The 20,618-nt window shown below is 40.4% G+C and overlaps 1 protein-coding gene across 10 annotated transcripts in view; it reads right to left on the bottom strand.

Moving 5' to 3' along the window:
- RFX3 (regulatory factor X3) overlaps positions 1 to 20,618 on the bottom strand; it is a 249,452-nt gene that overhangs the window by 204,836 nt on the left and 23,998 nt on the right. For 3 of the 10 annotated variants that reach the window (XM_075931648.1, XM_075931647.1, XM_025181563.2), the window contains exon 1: positions 12,485 to 13,106. The exons of the other annotated variants lie outside the window; for them this stretch is intronic. The gene's annotated coding sequence lies outside the window, so the exon portion shown is untranslated. Of the gene's footprint in view, positions 1 to 12,484; positions 13,107 to 20,618 lie in introns of those variants that run through there. 10 annotated transcript variants of the gene reach the window in all.

Genomic DNA, 20,618 nt, shown 5'->3' with positions numbered 1-20,618 from the left:
AAAGGGAATTCCCACCATGACCTTTACTAAGTTCAATCACTAAATTAGGAAGGAGACAACTCTTGTGAGGACGACTACCTTGGAGTTGATGTGGTCCTTGCTTAATCAATAATTCAAATTAAGCCAAACTAACAGGCACGGCAAATGGATTCTGCATAGCTGCACGTGGATTAACAGCAAGAGGTACTTGTTCACCATGTGTGATGTGAGAAATCAGGCTGCTCATTGCATAAAACCTTTCTGAAGGGAAGTATGTTCTCAATGCAACAGAGTCCAACCTTGCCCCATAAAATTCATTAATCTTATGGGTAACAATACCGACTTTTCTTCATCTATGCAAATGTCTAGAACTGTTAATAGTAGTATGAGAAATACTATTGCTGCCATAACCTCCTGACAAGAGTAGCCTATGAGGAGCCAATTATAAAGGTATGGGAATGCCATATAGTCCTGGTGTCTCACTTGGGCAGCTACCAGAGAGCAAACCTTTGCACAGACTCTGGATGCCATAATAAGCCCAAGAGAGAGGCCTTGAAACTGGAAGTATTCCTCACCTGCTATAAAATGCAGGAAACTCTTGTGTGATAGGTGAATGTCCACATGGAAATACAGGTCCTTCATACTGAGAGCCACAAACCACATACCTTCATGAAGGGAGAGTTTTACAGATGCCAGTGTATTCATTCAGAACTTCAGTTTTTGAATAAAGATGGTAAGTTGCAGAAAGTCCTGGATGGGCTTCTACACTCTGTTTCTTAAGGATTAGAAAATATTGGGAATAGGACACTCTTCCATGGTAATGATGCAGGACATACTCTATTGCTTCTTGGTATAGAAGGGATTCTGCTTTCCCTTGAAGAATAATCTTGTCAGAGTGGTCTGCAAAAGGAGACTAGGAAGGAAATTTATCAGGTGGGAAAGAGATAATCTACATAATCTATCTGTCTGTAGCACTCTTGTTTCAGTTGTGGGCAAAGAATCTAACAGGTTCCAAAGATGACAAAGGATGAGACAGTTGGTATCGGTGGTGTAACACAGGTCTCAACCAATATGGCATTAAGAGTCTTTTGGACAGTGGTTGAGAGTGATTAGAAACTGTAGCAGTAGAGATAGCCCAGAAGCAAGATCTCTAAATCTTTTGGCTCTGTCGTGTGCTGGTAATAAGGTGCATTAGAAGTGAATGACCTCGATCACGGATTACCTTCTGTATTTCTTAGTGAGAGCTGGAGTGTACGTCCCCAGGGAATGCAAAGTCTTTAGCAGGAACAAACTCTGTCTCTTGGCTCTTTTTGTTGTAGGGACACAGGATGCTGAAATGTGCCATACTACTTTAACCAGTTCTAGTATGGCCTTACTGCTGTAGGACTATCTTCTTCAGTCCCTGAAGCTCCAAGATGTCCTAATGGAATACTCCTTAGCAAAGAAGTAATCCCTTTGTTCAGGGATAAAGAAGAGACACCTATTGGAACTGTCAGTACCTGTAATTTTTTTACAATGACAGAACCCTCTAACAGGAAATAGAAGAGTTGTGAAATAGAAGATTCTTGAGGTTGCTAGACGTCATCCATAGATCCCTCAGACACCAAGGATACATCTAAACTACATCCCTTTTGAAAGAGGGATGTAAATTAGACATATTGAAATTGTAAACGAAGCTGGGATTTGAATTTCCCGTGCTGCATTTGCATAATCGCATCACGGCGTTCTTTCAAAATCTCTATTTTGAAACGGAAACCATGATTTAGATGAGGTTCTTTTGAAAAGAAATGCCTTTTTCGAAAGATCGTAGTTTCCCTTTAGAAATAGCGTTTTTTGAAAGAACGCCGTGACGCGATTATGCAAATGAAGTGCGGGAAATTAAAATCTCAGCTTCGTTTGCAATTTCGATATGTCTAATTTACATCCCTCTTTCGAAAGAGAGATGTAGTCTAGACATACCTCAATAAGGCCAGAAAAGAAGACTGATTAGCTGTAGTGGGCCCCAAGTAAACCAGTGCCAATATTATTGGAGTGGATGTCATACCCAACATAATGGAGAGTATAGCTTCTCCTTATTTACTATCATGGCTCAACTGCATCCATGGAGACATCAATGCTGCTTCATCATTTAGGATGAATTAATCATATAAGATGACCTTGCCGCTTTTTACCACTTAGATAAATTGGGCAGAAATGCCCAGTATGAAAGGAGCATTCAATGTCACAGTTAATTCCATCTATTCAGCATCATCTTGGTCTTGCCTACATTGTTTGAAGTACCACTCTTTGTTCAAGTGCTGATTCCCTATATGCCTTGTGACATCCTTGTGATGGCACTAGTTTGGAAAGTAAGATTATTGTCATCAGCATATTGTTGATATCAGAGTTTATGCTGTAACATCTCTTCTCCAAATACCACTTATCTGATATTCATAGTTATTTTTTGTCCTCTCATCATTTTGGTGCAATAATTCATTAGTAAAGTTCAAAACTTATTTCAAAAGATATGGTTCTCCAAGAGTACAATCCAATACTAAATCCTTGGCTCCAATGAGATTTTTCTAGAATTAAGTCAATTCTCTGCAAAGAAAAGGCTGAGGACTACAAAACAACGAACAATGTAGAGTTCAAATCCACTAAAACACAGATCTTGTGCATCTCTGTAATTAAACAAAAATTATGTCTGCGAACAGAAAATGCAATTTGGATTTATGGATTACTATGGCTTCACCCACCATTCACAGAACACACTTTCTAAGAGATTGCTTATGATAGTGCTGACATAAGAACATAAGCGATCTCTCTCCTGCCATCCATCTCCATCCTCTGACAAACAGAGGCTAGGGACACCATTCCTTACCCATCTTGGTTAATAGCCATTAATGGACTTAACCTCCATGAATTTATCTAGTTCTCTTTTAAACCCTTTTACAGTCCTGACAGCTCTTAACTTTCAGAGCTGGGGAAAGAATTTCCCTTCACAATAAAATTAAGGGAAACTCTTTCTTCAACTCTCAAAGTTAAGAGATGTGCAGCACAATCATAACACAATGATGGGCAACCTTTTCTAGTGAATAGCCCTCCATCTCAGTGGGCTAAAAGATTGTCACAACCAAGACTGTCTCCCAGGATAGGGTAGTTTTGTTAAGAGCAATTGTGTACCAAGAATTTGCAGAATATGATGACTGAACCATAGCAGCGCTTTGACTGGATCCAGAGAGAGCACATGGCAATCCGTCAATGTTGAGTGCAATCAGCATGCACCTCATTTCATATGCCCCTGCTTTACGTGCATGTCAGTTTAGTAATACTGGGGAGAAGGGAGGGGGGGAACTATGCTGATAGAAACCAGCAGAATTTGGCAACCCTGCATGTGAGCAATAGTAAACAAAATGTCTCTCAGGTCACACACAGAACCCCAATAGGACACATGCAGTACATGGGGCACGGGTTCCCTAACACTCTTTTAACAATTCCTGGTTATCAAGATGAATTTCCAAAGCATACTGGAATTTGCATACTCTGGAAACATATGCAAGTTATGCATAGGTCTAGATTATATGCAAATTATCATAATTTGATTTTACTATTCTCCTCCATGTCTCATCATTGTGGCAGGGAGCTAGACTCGATGACCCTAGCAGTTCCTTCTAACTCTAGGATTATATGTTTACCAATCACTTTGGAACTGACATGAATAAGTCTATGGATGTCAACATTCTCCTCTTAAAAGGGCCATAAAGAATATTTTCCTACTCTTCTATCTAATCTGGACTTTAAAAAGGATGGAGTCATAGGAATGCTGTGTTTTATCCTCTACATCAGTGTTCTTAGTTTTCTATATAAGCTGCTAGAAGATATACCTGGTGTTGTTTAGGTGCTTAATAATTTTTTTATTTTTGGAAAATAAAATTCAAATGAAGCATGTACATTTTCATAATTGCTTTGTGGTGCGGTTCTGCCCTGGAAAGAGAGCTCTCACTCATCATAGCAGTTTGGGATCAAGTGAGAAGTGCCTCTCCATGGTCACTGCAGCTCCAGTGAACACAGTCAGGGAAGGGATGCATGTCCCCCAGCTGGGGCAGGTCCAGGTTTGTCTGCCCACTGCACTCCGCAACCGGAGTGAGGAATGTAACAAACAGCTCACTTGCTCCTTATTACTTAACAGTGAGGAACAGCCAGCAATGTCCCCATACAAATTGGGAGGGAGGCGTTTCATTCCCCTTTCTCCCCTCCCCCGCAAAAGGTGACTGAGGGGAGGGAGGCTTGGAGCTCGGGAAGTCCCAGAAGGGGAAGAGCACTCCCCAGCCAGCCTCTTTCATCTGCCTCGTGATTCTGTCTCTTTTTTGTTTGGTTTTATGAGAAGCAACCCCATTCTAGGCACATCTCATTTTCTTGGCACAACCAAACCCTTACCTTGCTTGAAGTTATAAGAAGAAACTGCATTATACCAAATTCGGTGGTCCCAGCTCTTACTGTTTAGGAGAAGTTCTTGGACAGACACACAGACAAACTCTCAAATAAATAGCAGATTTTAATATTAATCCCCCCCCATAGGATGCCATGAACAGAGATAGACACATTCAGCGATATTCTTAGTTTACTAAGAAAATACCATTCTTCATTTGTTTATTTATTTAGTTAAAATATTTTTACCCCACCCTCTATTTAAAATATTCGAGGCAGCTCACAAAATGTGTAACTCACAATATAAATATATATAAAAAATTAAAATGTGAGACCCCCAGAGGGACATAAAACCTGCTAAGACATCTTGGGAGGAGGGACACACACAAAATAACTCCAACACCAATAAAACCACGAGTAAAAGGGTGGGTTTAGCCTGATGCTGAAACAATATTAACGTTGGCGCCATGTGAATATCCCAGGGGAGAGAATTCTACAGCCTAGAAGCAAAAGCTGAGAAGGCCCTGCTCCATGTAGGTGTAATCTTATCTCCACAAGTGGAGGAACACAGAGCGGAGCCTCCCCAGCTGACCTCAATCCCCAGACAGGTTCACATGGGAGAAGACAGTCCTTCAGATACCCCAGACCCCACCCATCTGTGGCTTTATAGGTTATAACTAAAACTTTAAATTGTGCCCGGAAACATACTGGAAGCCAGTGCAGCTGCCAGAGCACTGGCATAATGTGCTCTGTATAACGAGTATTAGTTAAAACTCAAGCAGCCGCATTCCGGACCATTTGAAGTTTCCAAAGGCTCCTCAGAGGCATCCCCACATAAAACACATTATACAATGTGTACATAAATAGGATATAGACCCTCTGAATTGGACCCTTGATGTTTAATTAAGCATAAAAATGGCACATTTAAATTCATCGTTACTATTGATAGATAATTGTGCCATAAATACAGTATATGATCCCACAGTGAATATTGTATGTGGATGAATTAATTCATGGAGGATAACATATATGCTTTAGTAGGATATTATATATATAGCAGCTGAGTTCCAGAAAATTAATTCTGTCTTGTATTCATTCATAGGACAACTATGTTGTTCAGAATATAGATTTTTATTTTGGAACATTTAATATCTAAAAGACTTTTCTTAAATTAAGTCAATAAAGTAACTTTAATACAGCTGATATTTTATTTTCCATTTCAATTATATTAGTTTAAGTACTAACATAGTAATGTTAATTATTTTTTGCAATGACCTGCAAAAGAATAAGACGGGAAAGCACTTCTATGAAAGAACTGGTTTAAGATAAGCAGGCAAGAGAAGACACATGTAGGGTTGTCAGGTATCCAGTTTTGAACCGGACAGTCCAGTATTTGAGTTCTCTGTTCGGCAAACAAATTGAGAAAATATAAATGAGAAAATATAAATGTCCAGTATTTTCTAAATAAGATGTAGATTGTGATGTAACGTCAAGTGTGTCCGGTATTTTTGTTGAAATCATCTGGCAACCCTAGGCACATGAGATGTTTGTTTTCTAGAATAGATAAATGGAAAAGCTTTTTCCATCTATACATTTCAACACACGTACATTTAAGTTAAAACAACAGTAGTAAAGAATGGTCCAGACTAAGCATCTCCCTGGAAATATTTGTCTACAAATACAAAATTTTGGAAGTAAATTTGGCACAGGCCTTCCACATCAGCATCAATAATTTAAAAATCCCCCAAAATTGATTTTAACGCTGAATATGACCTGATAACTCATTATTCTGTGTGCATTTTCAACCAGACCTTGGTTAATTGTTACCAATATTTTTTCAGTGTGTTCTTTCTACGATCTCCTCTCTCACCACTTACTCTGATCTCCACCATACTATTTTTCTATACTTAGAAACACTTTGGATTCACTTAATTTGCTTTATACAAATCCCCAATTCTTCCTTGAAGAACCTTTATTACTTTTTTTTTTTAGCTTATTTACCTTTACTGTGCTCAACATTATTTTTCTTTTATTTGGCTATGACATTTTTTCACAAAGAATTTTGGGCTATAATTCTGGTTTTATATTCATTCTTTTACCCCACTATCCTGTACTTTCTCTGTTCTTCTCTTTGTAATAACAAATAATGTTAAGATGTGCAAGGTGTTCTTTTAGATGTAATCATTTGAATTCTTCTCCAATGAAATTATCCAAATGATTAAAGTTGCTGTAATGTCACTCTAATATCTGGTGTACTGCACTACCTGTGTTCTTTCCACCAAGTTCATAAAGCCATCAATGGATCATCAGGCCTGAACGTTGGATTTCTAACTAGACAGGTTTGTCTCAGTAAGGAAAGGATTTTACTTAAAAGCTTTAAAAAGGGACATTTTAAGAAATATTAATTACATTACAAATCAAAAAAAAAATCTATTAGTTGCAGTTTCCCCTCCTTTCATAGTTTATTTCTTTATACATTTTCCATCATTTCAAAATAATTAAATCCTTAATTCAAATTCTTTAATGTGGCAACACTGGGAAATAGGGTATGCCAGAACAAGGAATTTTTGCAGACCATAGAGGGCATTGGGGCAGGGTTTGGGAGGAAGGGAGGGTGAATGAGGGGGATGGAGGTTGGGCGCTTATCGGGCACCCCACTCTTGGGGGTCACATGGCTCTATGCCCAGCGCTGGTTTCAGGAACTACCCCCACTACAGCAGCAGTGGGGGAAAGCCTCTGGAAAAGTGCTTTGCTGCACTGCTGTACTCCCAGCTAGGGGGCAGGAGGAGCAGCAGGTGCAAAGCCGCTTCCTCCTCCCCATCAGAGTCCAAACCGTGGGTGTTTCTAGATCAGAGATAGCCAGAGTATGGGAGTTCAGGTGTATAACCCTTGCTTTCTCTATCTTAAGTGTCCAGTAAATATATTTTTGAAATCCTTCTCATCTTAGCACCATCATTTTTCCTTTAAGCTGGCCAGTTTATGTAATAGTTGTCAGCTCACCTCATTGAGAATGTAGTATAACACCACATTTGTCTCTCCTTAGTGAAGTAATAAATATAAACATTGAACTCTCATGGTACTCCTGGAGTCAGCTACAAGTTTTGTCTCAAGACAGAGTGAAGTTTAGGAGACTTGTAGATGACCTATGCTCCACTTGGAGTCAAGGGTTTAAGAAGAGTAAAGTGGTTCTAATTCAAGGAAAACACCCCTAGGCAGGAAGTGTTTAAACCTCCCTACTTGCCACTTACCACTCCACACTAGAACCTACACAAAGTATCATTAAATGACTGCATCAATAAAGAAATATTTCCTGAACCCTATCTTCTGGGCTCCAAATAACCACCCAACCTCACAGAAGTCAACATCAGAATCAAGCTCCCCCAAACCAAGTCAGACCAATTCAAAGCAGCACCAGACCCTGCCAAAACTACAGATGCAAAATCTGCAGAGAATCTCCACTATTATGATGATCAATATTCCCCAATATGCCTTTTAAGATCCAGGTGTCCTAGAAAGTTTTATTACAACAACCCTCATCCAGTACAACAAATGCCCCAACAGCAACTATGTGGATGAAACCATACAATCGCTGCACTTTCAAATTAACTCACCCAGAAAAATAAGTCACAAACACCCTATCACTAATGGGCAAACACTCTTCACAGAGTAATCACTCCATATCTAACCTCTTTGTCTTCATCCTGCACAACTTAACAAGATTAGCTGAGAACTTAAATTCATAACTGCTCGACACTGAAAACATCAAGTTTACAGAAACACTGGTTTTGTGGCCCATTACAGCAATTTACAACACACTACTGCCTGGTAACCCTCAATTGACTACTTCATTTTAAGTAATCTTCTACAGCATGTGTGAACTCCTTATGCTTACCAATTTCTCCCCTCTTGTATTCAGACACTCAGGTTACTTTCTCCAAGATGGAAGAAGAGTGCTGCGAAATTAAAAAGCTTTTTCCTTCCGTCAACAGAAATTGGTCCAATAAAACACACTACTTAACCGCCTTGTATTTCATATTGTGGGAACAATATGGCTACAACAATATCACAAAAATCGCTTATGTCAAAGTTACTATATTCGTATAAAACAAGTATTAAATGAGATCAGAATCAGACCCTCTATTTGAATGTCCCTTTATTTTGTTTTTGTTCTAGTACATAGTTTTAAAATGTTACAATAATTAACGTATGGCTTTGTCTAAAACACTATACAGGCAGTCCCCGGGTTACGTACAAGATAGGGACTATAGGTTTGTTCTTAAGTTGAATTTGTATGTAAGTCGGAACTGGCTCCAGAGTCAGCCGCTGCTGCTGAAACTGACCAGGGGCTGACTACAGGAAACTGGAGGCAGAATTGCTCTGCCCCCAGCTTCCTGGAATCAGTCACTGATCAGTTTCAACAGCGGCTGAATCTCGAGCCTGGGACAGAACAGCTGGGCTGCCAGGTAGGTCCCTGCAGGACCAACCCGACAGCACCCCAGCTGCTCTACCCCAGGGACCACAACAAAAGCCTGGTCTGCTGAGGGGGGGGCACTAGCTGCGCCCCCCCCCCCAGCAGACCAGGGACACGGGGAGCAAAGCCGCAGCAGCGGCGGGGTGCCGCGCCTCCCCGGCTTTGCCACAGCAAAGCCTCAGAGGCGCGGGACCCCTCCACCTCCCCGGCTTTGCTCCGGGTGCCCCATGTCTGCCGCTTTGCTCCCGGTGCCTCTGGTCTGCTGGGGACCGTCTCCAACAGACCAGGGACACCTGGAGCAAAGCCGGGGAGGCAGAGGGGTCCCGCGCCTCTGAGACTTTGCTGTGGCAAAGCCAGGGAGGCGTGGGACTCCGCTGCCGCTGCGGCATTGCTCCCGGTGTCCCTGGTCTGCTGGAGACGGTCCCCAGCAGACCAGAGGCACCGGGAGCAAAGCGGCAGACATGGGGCACCCGGAGCAGCTTTTCTCGCCCCGGAGGTCGAGGTGGCGGGACCACTGCGCTCTGGGTGGTCCCGCTGCCTGCGAGCTCCGGGGCGAGAAAGCCCTGTTCGTAACTCTGGGACTGCCTGTATTGTCATGTAAAAAGTATTTACATAATTTGTAAACATTATAATCATTTAGGTTGGCACGCTGATTGCTTCTATTACAAAAGTCTGATAAATCTTAGAATACCAATCCACAGGAGCAAAAATGGCATGTCTACGCTGCACCTATGGCTCGCCCAGGTCGGCTGACTTAAGGCACAGACTACAGGGCTGTAAAATTGCAGTGTAGATGTTTGGGCTCAAACTGGAGTGGAGAGGGCCCTATAGCCCAGATTCCAGCACAGTTCCAAACACCTACACTGCTGTTTTACAGGCTCTGCAGCCAAAGCCCACATCAGCAGACAGAAGCCAGCTGCAGATGTTTAGCTATTGCGTAGATACCCCAACATGCTAAGTAGGTGAATTAAAAATGTTAGTGACAGAAAGATCACAATATCCTTACTCACATCAGATAGTAGTTTAGTTTAAAAAACAATTTTATAGAGTTAAACAGGACTACTAACACTATAACGTACTATCAAACAGGAGTTAAGAACTTCACAGTCTGGCCTAAGCTGTCATTTTAACAAAGATGTTTTAGGAATGCAAAAAAAAGACAGTCCCACAATCGTAGCAGTATGAAAATCTAACATATGACTCCAGTAAACCATTTCAATTTAGAAGTGAATTTCTTTCTTTGTATAATTGTTTATATATTTATATCATTTCCTTGCTCAGTTCTATGCAGCAGTTGCTTTTACCATTTACTTCCTGTGTGTTTATGTCAACTAATCAGAATGGTGCTATTTTCATATGGAAATACTTTTAAAAAAATACAACAAGTCATTTCTGCTTTTTACTGTACTTGCCGGTCTTCACTATATGCTACCATTCTCACTATCTTTTCCAGATGTTGACAGAAAAGCTGATCAAAGGCATTAGCATGTGTTCATTTGCTAGAATAAACATCTTTTTTAATTTAAATCAGAGTTTTTAATTTAAATTAAATACAAGTTTATTTAAAACAAAATAAACCTACTTAAGATTAAAACTGAAATTGACAACTTATGTTAAGGAATACATTTACTATCACCCATTAAAAACATTTAAATTATACACCAACAAATTATTATAATCAGTACGTTTGCTGTCAAGTTTTCTAAAATGTCAAACCACTGAATAGGTGGAAGTCAATTGAGAGCTTTGAACTAGAGTCTGTTGAAGTGCTAAACCAGCTTTTGACAGTAGCATAGATGCTGACTTGCCGTCTAGCCAAAGGGTGCTTGATCCACCCTCCACCCCATGCCCTGCCTCTTCCTGGCACTGTTTTACTCCCATTTCATCCCTTTCCTCAAGGGCACTCCTTCCCTGCTCCTCTCCCTCCTTCAGCTGTTTGCAGCACCCCAGAAATGCTGGGAAGGTGGGAGGAGGAGTTGGTCAACAGTGCCACCAGTGAATGAGAGGCGCTAGGGAGAAGGGCTGATGGGTAGAGCCTGGCTGGCAGCGGGTGCTCTGCACTCAATTTTTTTCCCTTCGTGCTCCAGCTCAGAGCACAATTGGAGTTGGCACTTATGGACAGAATTACCTTCTTCTGAAAGTGCAAAGAATAACTTTTTTCATTGTATTCAACTAATTCAGTTCAATGGCTAGTTCATTCAAAGTTAAGAAACCACATGGTAGTTAAGTAGAAAAGCTGGTTTTCCTCTTCCAATATATAAATAAAAATTAGTTGTGAGAATGAAATCTACTAGTTCTAAAATCTTTAAACACATTAACCAGAAACCAAACCGGTTCAATTAATTAATTTCCCATGCATAATAAGTTTTGATATGAAACTTCTTATTCAGCCCCTTTAAGGTAGTTTATTTAACAAAAAAATTAAAATGCAGTTTTTGTGCATTTTAAATTGAAACAGAATTTCCATCCAATAGAGATTGATCACATATTTCAAGTAAAAAATTACTCCAGTGAATAAAATGGTGAATGATTAATTTCCTAATGTAACGCACATTTAAAAATTAAGACTAAATAAATGTAAGTTAAGCTATATAACTGCTTAAATAAATGAATAAAGATATAAGGAGTCCTCCTAATTACCAAAAAGAAGCACCAAACTGAGTGCCAAGGCTGTATTTACTTGTAAATCTACACTGTTTACTGATTACTAACCAATGAGAATAAAGCTTTTTTGAGGAAAATAACTGAAAAGTACAAATGTAAAACACTTAAAATTGAGGATTTATGTCAAGGTTTCCTGCCTGTTGTTTTAAATCATGATTAAAATTGGTGATTTAAAAGTCAATTCACTCTGACATTAACATCCTACTGCTGTCAAAAGCTACAGTTCAAATCTCACTTTAATTAGCCAGGTCAGAAATTGTAACTGCAGTACGGACAGGCTTATGTGTTTTACTATTTTGCGGAAAGATTCTCTCTCACTCTACTGACTTGCCACCCACCTGCCTGCCTATACTTTCCCACCTTTCGCGCACACAAGACTTGACAAGAGAAAATTCTGACAGACTGTTATGACACTTAAATAAATTTGTCCAGCAGCCACTGGCAATTTTATTTATTGCCACTGCCTAGAAATGCTTTTACAAAAATTAGCTCGCAGATTTAGTTTAAATCTATGAGTTCTAGGGAATTAAATGATACTGTTTTCTTGTGCTTCTTCAAAGAAATAAGGTCTGATTTTACATGAACATATAATGTCTCCTAAAAGAAAACAAGAAATTAGAATGAACCGGCCTAGGATTCATGCTAGCTGAACCAAGATAATATAACAACTGAACAAATAAAGGCAACAAAACACTGACCATGCATAAGAACAGATCACACCAGTATCCTGTTTCTAATACCACATGTAGTACAGAAAGGTGCAACAAGTCCTATCATAAGCAGTTATGGGATAATTCCCAGGAAAAGTCTGTTCCCAACCTGTACTAGTTAAAGGGTGCCTTATGCCCTGAAATATGACGGATACTATCCCTTCCAAAATTCTTGTTTATTTACTTGTTCAACCCTGGATTTAATAAAGTCCTACTATGGATCAACTTATCAAACAAGTTGTGAATTACAAACCTTTTTATGTCGGTATTAAGTGTTCTCCTTACTTGATAATCCATTTAATGTTTCTTTGTTGTCTGTAGGTCTAATACTACTACACTTTCTAAAAGCATGACAGTCACTCTTTCAAAGCAGACATGTTTTGGTACCAGAACTATTCTTAAACATCCTTAGTTTTACAAGGATTTGGCCATTTTTGAAAGACTAAAGCTTCCTAAGTGAAGACTAGTTTATTGTGAAAAGAAAACCATGACAACTGTTTGTACTCCTGCTTTATTATTACATCCGGCATGGTCACTCTTGGAAATTCAATCTATTATTGTTGCTAGGAGTCTGTTGCTGTGCAACCTGAAAAGGTATGCTGTGCTTTCAGGATAAGAAGCATTAATAAACCTGTAGGCCTCTGTCTACAGTTCAAACCAGTTTGTTTAAAGAGCTTAAAACTCTTAAATAGTCAGCACACAATTTAGGAAACATCTTATTATTAAAAAGTAACAATGACAGATTCTAAGAATGCAAATAAATATTACAACAGGAAAACTACTCAAAACTTGTCCATATTAACCTATGGCTTCCTAAATGAATGCCAAGAAACTCCTATATCTCACTCCAACATTTAAGTCGTACAACCAAAAATCTCAAAAAGACAAGAACTGCTATTTTAAAGTTTCAAAAGCAAAGTTAATACAACTGCACAACAAGCACATTTTATTATATATATTGACCAATATAGAGCATTTACGCTATATATTTAACAAGAAAACAAGAATAGAAAATCCTTTATACATGTATAGCAATTGAATTAACATTGCTCTTGTAACCTTAAGGCAAAAGTCGATTCTGAAAAGTGACTTAAGAAAGGCACATGATTTTTCATTTTTACTGTTTCCCACTTACTTCTATACCAAATTTGTCTAACAACCCTGTGAACTCAATCTAAGATTTGAGGGTCAAACAGTTATTTCCGCCTTGTGTACCATCACCAGTAATGAATTCTATGGATCATTTTATACCTTCAGTGACAACTAAGCAATCCCAGTGGCTTCAGATTGTGTCTTCAATTACACCTTTGCAAATTGAGTGAAAAAGGGCTAAAATGTAACAAGGAGCAGAACTGGCCAGTGTAGCCTTTCTTCACTATCTATGGGTATGTCTACACTACCCCGCTAGTTCGAACTAGCGGGGTAATGTAGGCATACCGCACTTGCAAATGAAGCCCGGGATTTGAATTTCCCGGGCTTCATTTGCATAAGCGGGGAGCCGCCATTTTTAAATCCCCACTGGTTCGAACCCCATGCAGCGCGGCTACACGGGGCACGAACTAGGTAGTTCGGACTAGGTTCCTATTCCGAACTACCGGTACACCTCGTGGACTTCATTTACAAGTGCGGTATGCCTACATTACCCTCCTAGTACCACGAGGTGTACCGGTAGTTCGGAATAGGCATCCTAGTCCGAACTACCCAGTTCGAGCCCCGTGTAGCCGCGCTGCACGGGGTTCGAACCAGCGGGGATTTAAAAATGGTGGCTCCCCGCTTATGCAAATGAAGCCCAGGAAATTCAAATCCCGGGCTTCATTTGCAAGTGCGGTATGCCTACATTACCCCGCTAGTTCGAACTAGCGGGGTAGTGTAGACATACCCTATAATACTAACAGCCTCCAATGTAATTCCACCAACAATCTGCACCAATAAAGAAAGACGATCCCAAAAAAGGAATGAGAAATTTTAAGGTGGGTATGTCATAGCATAGTCTAAGGAATAACCATAATTACTATTGATTAAAAATGGATTATAAAAATTGGCAAAAGAATCAGAAGAAAAGAGTTTTTACCCCTAATAATATGCTCTATGATGTTTGCTTGTTTGAGATTTTCCACAAAACCCTCTAGAAATGGTGAGGTTTGTAAAGACTGTTGGGGAGATGAAGAGCTCTGAAATTTGAAAGAACCCTCTTTCCTGTGAAAATCCTGTCAGGGTCATAAGAAATGGGGACTTTTGCGGCAGATCCTTTTCTCCTCCCCTGAATTTAAACCACTGAAGTGTCCTTATGTTAAAGAAGTTAATGCAAAACTCTTTTCTTACCTTCAGCAAGAAAGCACTTTTAAAATACAAAACTATAGGCCTAGAACCCAGTTCTAATGAGATGTATATCTCCTGAAAGGTGAACACCCTTAATTCATACTGACTCCATTGGAAATTGATGACTTCATCTGTTTTGACTATAAAAAGTCTGTTCAATAGAAGTTGGCTGGTTTCAACACTGTTGCGCCTGTATCTACACCTAAACTAGTCACCCGATGACTTAAGCAATGCAATTACCCCACTTTCTCAAATGGTGCAAAGGCGCACCCATCTCCTTGTGTCAATGCAACCTGAATGTAGATACTACATTACCACTATCAATCCTAACAATCCATCAGCAGCTGCCCCATAATGCTCTTGGGTCCTGTGATAGTGATTGCTCCTGTCACAATTCTGTGGCCCAAGGGCCACAGCCACCAGAAACACTCTCCAACCCCTTATAAATCTATAGCTTTGTTGAAATGCCTTTTCCTGATTGCCGACCTTGGTAAGCCCACCTATTGACTCCCCTTTGTTTTGAGTATCTGACCATGCCCAATCTATGCATGCAGAGAGCTACTTGACATATTCCTGCCTGGAGCAAGAAAGAAGTAATGTACTACTTTAGCTTGTGGGAAGAAGAGACTGTGTGAGCATAGTGAAAGAACAGCTGAAGTAAAACAGACATTTACGTTCAGAGTACATAGAGGATGCTGAAACAGGCACAACAGGAATGAGTAGTAGTGCTGTGTGAAAGAAAGAAACTTTCAATGGACATATCAGAAGGCAAGGGACCACCCTGTAGATCTGCCGCCTCTACAATAAACTGCAAGCCAGACTTGGCATGGACCTAAATAGCATCCCAAATACAGCCGTGGAAATTTTGTGGAAGCCTGATGTAGACATTGTTGCAGTGCAAAGCAAGGAATTGGGAGAGGTAAGGGGACAGTGACAAGGAAGGGAATGCAAACCATGCAATGATATAGGTGCTGTTTGAAACTTGACTGGAGTCAAGCCAGTCCTGCCACATGCATGCAAATGAGACTACTGATGAAGGCAACATTTAATGTAATTTCCCTCTACTCATATACATGGACACTCAGATGTTAATCCTCCATTTAACCAACACAGAGTCATCCCTACCTTGAGCTGTATAGCGGTTCTGGAATAAGATGGTGCAATAGCCATTTCTTATTAAAAATATTTATGGAAAAAATGTAAGGGAGTTTTGAGACTTAATCTTTGTTTTCTTTGTAGCTGTAAATCTAGTGGTATACCTGTTTTAATCAGCAGCCTCTGACATGGTACACCTGAAACATTCCACTCTGTAACTGCTGAACACCTGACCCTGATCTAGCAAAAAAAGACATGTGTTCTAGGACATCTTCTAATCCTCCACCTGTATTGACCATGAAAACAGGATTTGGAAGGACTACATGTCAAAGACCAGGAAGACAGACAAGAATGGCAGAAGTGATTGCTACAAAGTGTCAAAGGGATTGAGAGGTGCAATGGGGAGTGAACCAGGACGTCGCAGATTTACTCAAGCAAGAAACACATACATTGAAGAGCATTTTCAACATATATGCCCAGAGATTCTGGATACAGCATCATGTTGAATCCAAGGAAAGTTCCACAGTCAGTACTTCCTACACGCCACAATGTAACAGGTGGCAGCCTTATCCTTTCCATACCATACTGAGGGAAATTACAGAGAACCACAATTACACTTATACTAAAATATAAATATTTATTATTTTAAAGTATAGACTCCCCTTTCATAGTACTACTGCAATTTTTTAAACCTTGTGTACTTCCACTTGAATTTGCTTTCTATTTCTTTGCACTCAATATCTGTTTCTGGAAAGTTACATGTATATTTATTAGTTTACTCCGACCATAATTGCCACATTACAAAATTCATTAGGGAAGTCAACAGTGATTCATAAAAACATCATACAACATTACTGTGGCTGACTATTAAAATGCTTAAGACCTCCCTCAATTGCATAGCTTTGCATGGTTAGCTTTTCAAATTCAGCTTTTCAAATTCAGCAGACAGATGGTATACCTTGCCCCCATATCCTGGCAGTACCCTTTCTCCCCTTTGCCCCTCAGATATTATTCAGCGATGGGGAAATTTGTCTTGCCAGATCAAATCAGTAAACAATACCAGTGACCCTTCCACTTACTAAAATAATTAAACATGAGCAAAACAAGGGCAAAGCGTGCTAGAGAGAGAGTGGTTCCTACCACGTAACCAAGCCTACCCCAAAAAATGATGCAATGTATAGTCAATGCAATGTGTAAATGTATACAATGAGACTTTCTCTGTAACTTTCGATATATGATATGCCCCATACACATCCCCTATGACTGACTCTGATCAACTCAGCATCATTTTTCTGTATGCCAAATAAAGATAACTGAGAGCTGGAAAACTCTCTCCTGAGGTCTCAATTAGGGACATTAGATATCGGGTAACTGAATAGTCATGTAACTGCACAAAATATTGTCCATTTCATGACTATTTGATAGTCCCTGGGGCCAGGGCCGGCAGCCAGTGCACTCCCAGCAAGCCCCCTGACATCCCATGTTGCTGCCTCTGTATCAGAAGCAGCAGTGCGGGATGGCAGGTGGGAGCAGTCCGGGAGGGAATCCAGTTTAAAAACCAGCTCTCCTCGCACACCAGCTGCCTACCACCCCACACTGCTGCCTCTGATACAGAGGCCGCAGCCCTGTCCATGGGGGTACAAGCTCCCCACAGACAGAAGCTACTCTGGGGAGGGGAGGGAGCGGCTGCTACTAAGCAGCTTCTGTCCACAGTGGCCCGAGCTGGCCTGGCAGCAGCCCCTGTCCGTGCGGGGCAGGGTCTGAGCACGCCACAAACAGAAGCTACTCCAACCTCTGTTCACAGGGAGCTTGGGCCCACCACAGAGATTGCTTTGCCCAGCCTCACCTCCATCCCCGCCCTCTTACCTCTTATAGTCTCAGTGGGGAAGGAGGCATCCCCGTGGCGCTTTTACCTGGGGGGAGAAACCGGCTTTTAAGCTGGCTCCCCCCGCTAGCACTGGCTCCTGCTTCCCCCACACTTGCTGCCTTTGAGGCAGCAAGAGGCAGGGGAAATGTGTAAGCTTATCAGTTAATTGTATAGTCGGCTACTTGTTAACATCCCCAGTCTCAATGGTCCCTGCTAGTACCCACTTAGCAGTGATGAAGAAGAAAGTGGCCAAATCAGACTAATGAGGAATGAGAAAATGGACAAAGGTATGAGCCAGGGAAGCTGGTGGAAGAGGGGCAGAAAACACAGGGAAGAGTGGGATGGAAGAAGAATGACTGATACAGAGTGACAGGAGCCAAGGCTGAGGGAATACAGGAGTATAGTGCGTGGGAGGGTCACTACAGACTGATAATATATCCTCGGTGGGGTTGAAAGCCACTGCAGACCCCAGAACAAGGTGGGGGGGGGGGAATCAGGCTCCGCCACACTAAAAGGGACAGGCCCTCAGGTGGAAGGAGCGAGGCCACGGCAGCCAGCACTCAGAACCACTCGGACCGTAACGTGCCCCCCACCTCTCCAGCCCTCAAACCGATGTGGAGCGGCTCTCCGGCGGTGATTCAAAGGGGTCCGGAGCTCCAGCTGCCATTGATGCTGCAACAGCAACTGGAGCCCTGGGCCTCTTTGAATCATCAGGGCTTGCCAGCAAGCCTGTATACCAGGCTTAACTCCATGTACACAGAGCACTAGTACATGGAGGAGTGGTTCTTATCTTTCCCAAATAATCCCTTTTCCATGTTTTTGTTTTAAACTCACTGGCCTATATATTTCCTCATAATTCTGTGTAGATGCACTAACTTTACAGAAACAAAATAGGCACTTTGTGAGTCTCATTTGAGTAACTCTGATACACAGAATAGGACATACATGCAGAACTAAGATTATATTTAATTCTTCACTCTAGTTCATACTATATAATCAAATTGCATTCCACTCAAAAAACAAAGGGCTTGGTACCACTGGATAAATTGCTACTGATTTACTATTCTTATTGAAATGTAGTACCTTCACCTATTAAAATTGTATTAGGTATCGAGAAGAAATGCATTAATGTGTCCCGCTGTGGCATTTACATTTTCAGTACTACATTTTCAAGATAAAAATCTACAATTTTAATATTCAGAAATATGAGTTTTTAGTTGGACATGAGGCTAAAGTGCTGCAAACACTGACCAACAGGGTGAGGTTATCTCTTTTAATATATATATAAGCCGAATACAGCTCAGCATAAATGTGCCTTCAGAAATCACATGTAAGTTGCTGCTAAACAATGTTTTCTGCAAAGTTAAAATGGCTATTTAAAATTACATTCAACGTAATTTATAGAGGATTATATAAAGAGATTCTCTCTCTCTCTCTCTTTCACATGCTCCTATACAGTAGAACAGTCTCAAATAACATCATTCTATAATGGATGACTGGCAAAGAAAGCTGACTGTTTGACACTGTAGTGAAATGGAAAATATGATTTTGACATTATAACAGTGAAATTCCCATTCTAAAAATATCAGCATGACAATCTATTTGTCAAAATAGCAAAATGAGGCAATTTACCTCCATAAATGTGACTTTTATTTATCTAAATATGCCTTTCACATGTCGTCTTTGAATTGGTGGATGATATTTTAAAATAAAAATATACCTTAATATAATATTACAGATACAAATTTAAATGCTCAGAATTTAGAAAATGTAAAGTATTAAATTTTATACTAACTCATTCTACCACATTACACTTTTAGGTATTTATTATATACAATTAATATCAAGATTAAGAGCCTGATCCTGCAGTTTCACTCATACATAAAGTTAGCCTTTAAGACACTTACAACTCATTTATTTTTCCAATTATAAAAGGCTCTAATATGAACTGGAGACTAGGCAATCTCAAAATTTCCAACTGTAAAGTTCAATCTTTGCAGAGGTAGGGGAAAGGATACAAACATAGAACTGGCCATACTGGGTCAGACTAAAAATCCATCTAGCTCAGTACCTGTCTTTTGAAAGGTTCAGTGCCAGATTTTTCAGAGGGAATGAACAGAACATGGCAATACTGAGTGATCCATCCCTGTTGTCCAGTTGCAGCTTCTGGCAGCTGAAGGTTTAGGGACATCCGGAGCACGGGATGGCATCCCTGATCATCTTAGCCCATAGCCACTGATGGACCTATCCTCTATGAACTTACCTAATTCTTTTTTGAACCCAGGTACAGCTTTGGCCTTCACAACATCTGCTAGCAATAACTTCCAAAGACTGATTGATCATTGTGTTAAAAAAAAAACAACAACTTTATTTTAAACCTGCTGCATCTTCATTTCCTAATGATTCCTAACATTCTACTAGCTTTTCTGACAACTGCTGCACATTAAACAGATGTTTCCAAAGATCTCTTTTTTTAGAGGGAACGGCTAATTTAGACCCCATTATTGTGTATGCATAGTTGGGATTTTTTTCAGTGTGCATTACTTTGCACTTAACACTGAATTTCCTCTCACCCAGCTCAGTGGGACCCATTTAAACTTAACTATCTTGAGCAAACTGCCATGTTAAAATTAAGCTATTTAAAAAAAAATTTAACTGAAAGCCTGTTAAGATTATTGCTCAAATTTTAAACAAAAAGTGTCACATGCTAGCTGAAGCAAAACACAAAAACTTACAGCTGGAAAACATTTATTTTAGCAAGTGAGAACCATGTGATAATGGGGTTATATGAAAGTTCTAATGCCTATATTGTATATCATCAGACACTTACCCTAATACATGCAGTATCAACAAGCTAATACAGGTTGGACTTTCCTGGTCCGGCACCTTCGGGACCTGAACGATCCCAAACAAGGAAATTTGCCAGACCAGGGGAAAGTCAGGTCTCCAGTTTATCCCAAGGCTCCCCTCCAAGATAGGAATGTAAGAGTGTAACCATTTCAATACGTAACTGATAAGCTCATGGTTACCCAAACAGTTACATGCGGCTCCCAGCACACACCAGCTCCCGGGGAGCCGGCTGCTGCCCCGCGCTGCATGTACCAGA

Source organism: Pelodiscus sinensis, chromosome 6 (genome assembly GCF_049634645.1).
Source record: "Pelodiscus sinensis isolate JC-2024 chromosome 6, ASM4963464v1, whole genome shotgun sequence".
Taxonomy (NCBI): Eukaryota; Metazoa; Chordata; order Testudines; family Trionychidae; genus Pelodiscus; species Pelodiscus sinensis.
This window is presented reverse-complemented; position numbering and strand designations above follow the sequence as displayed.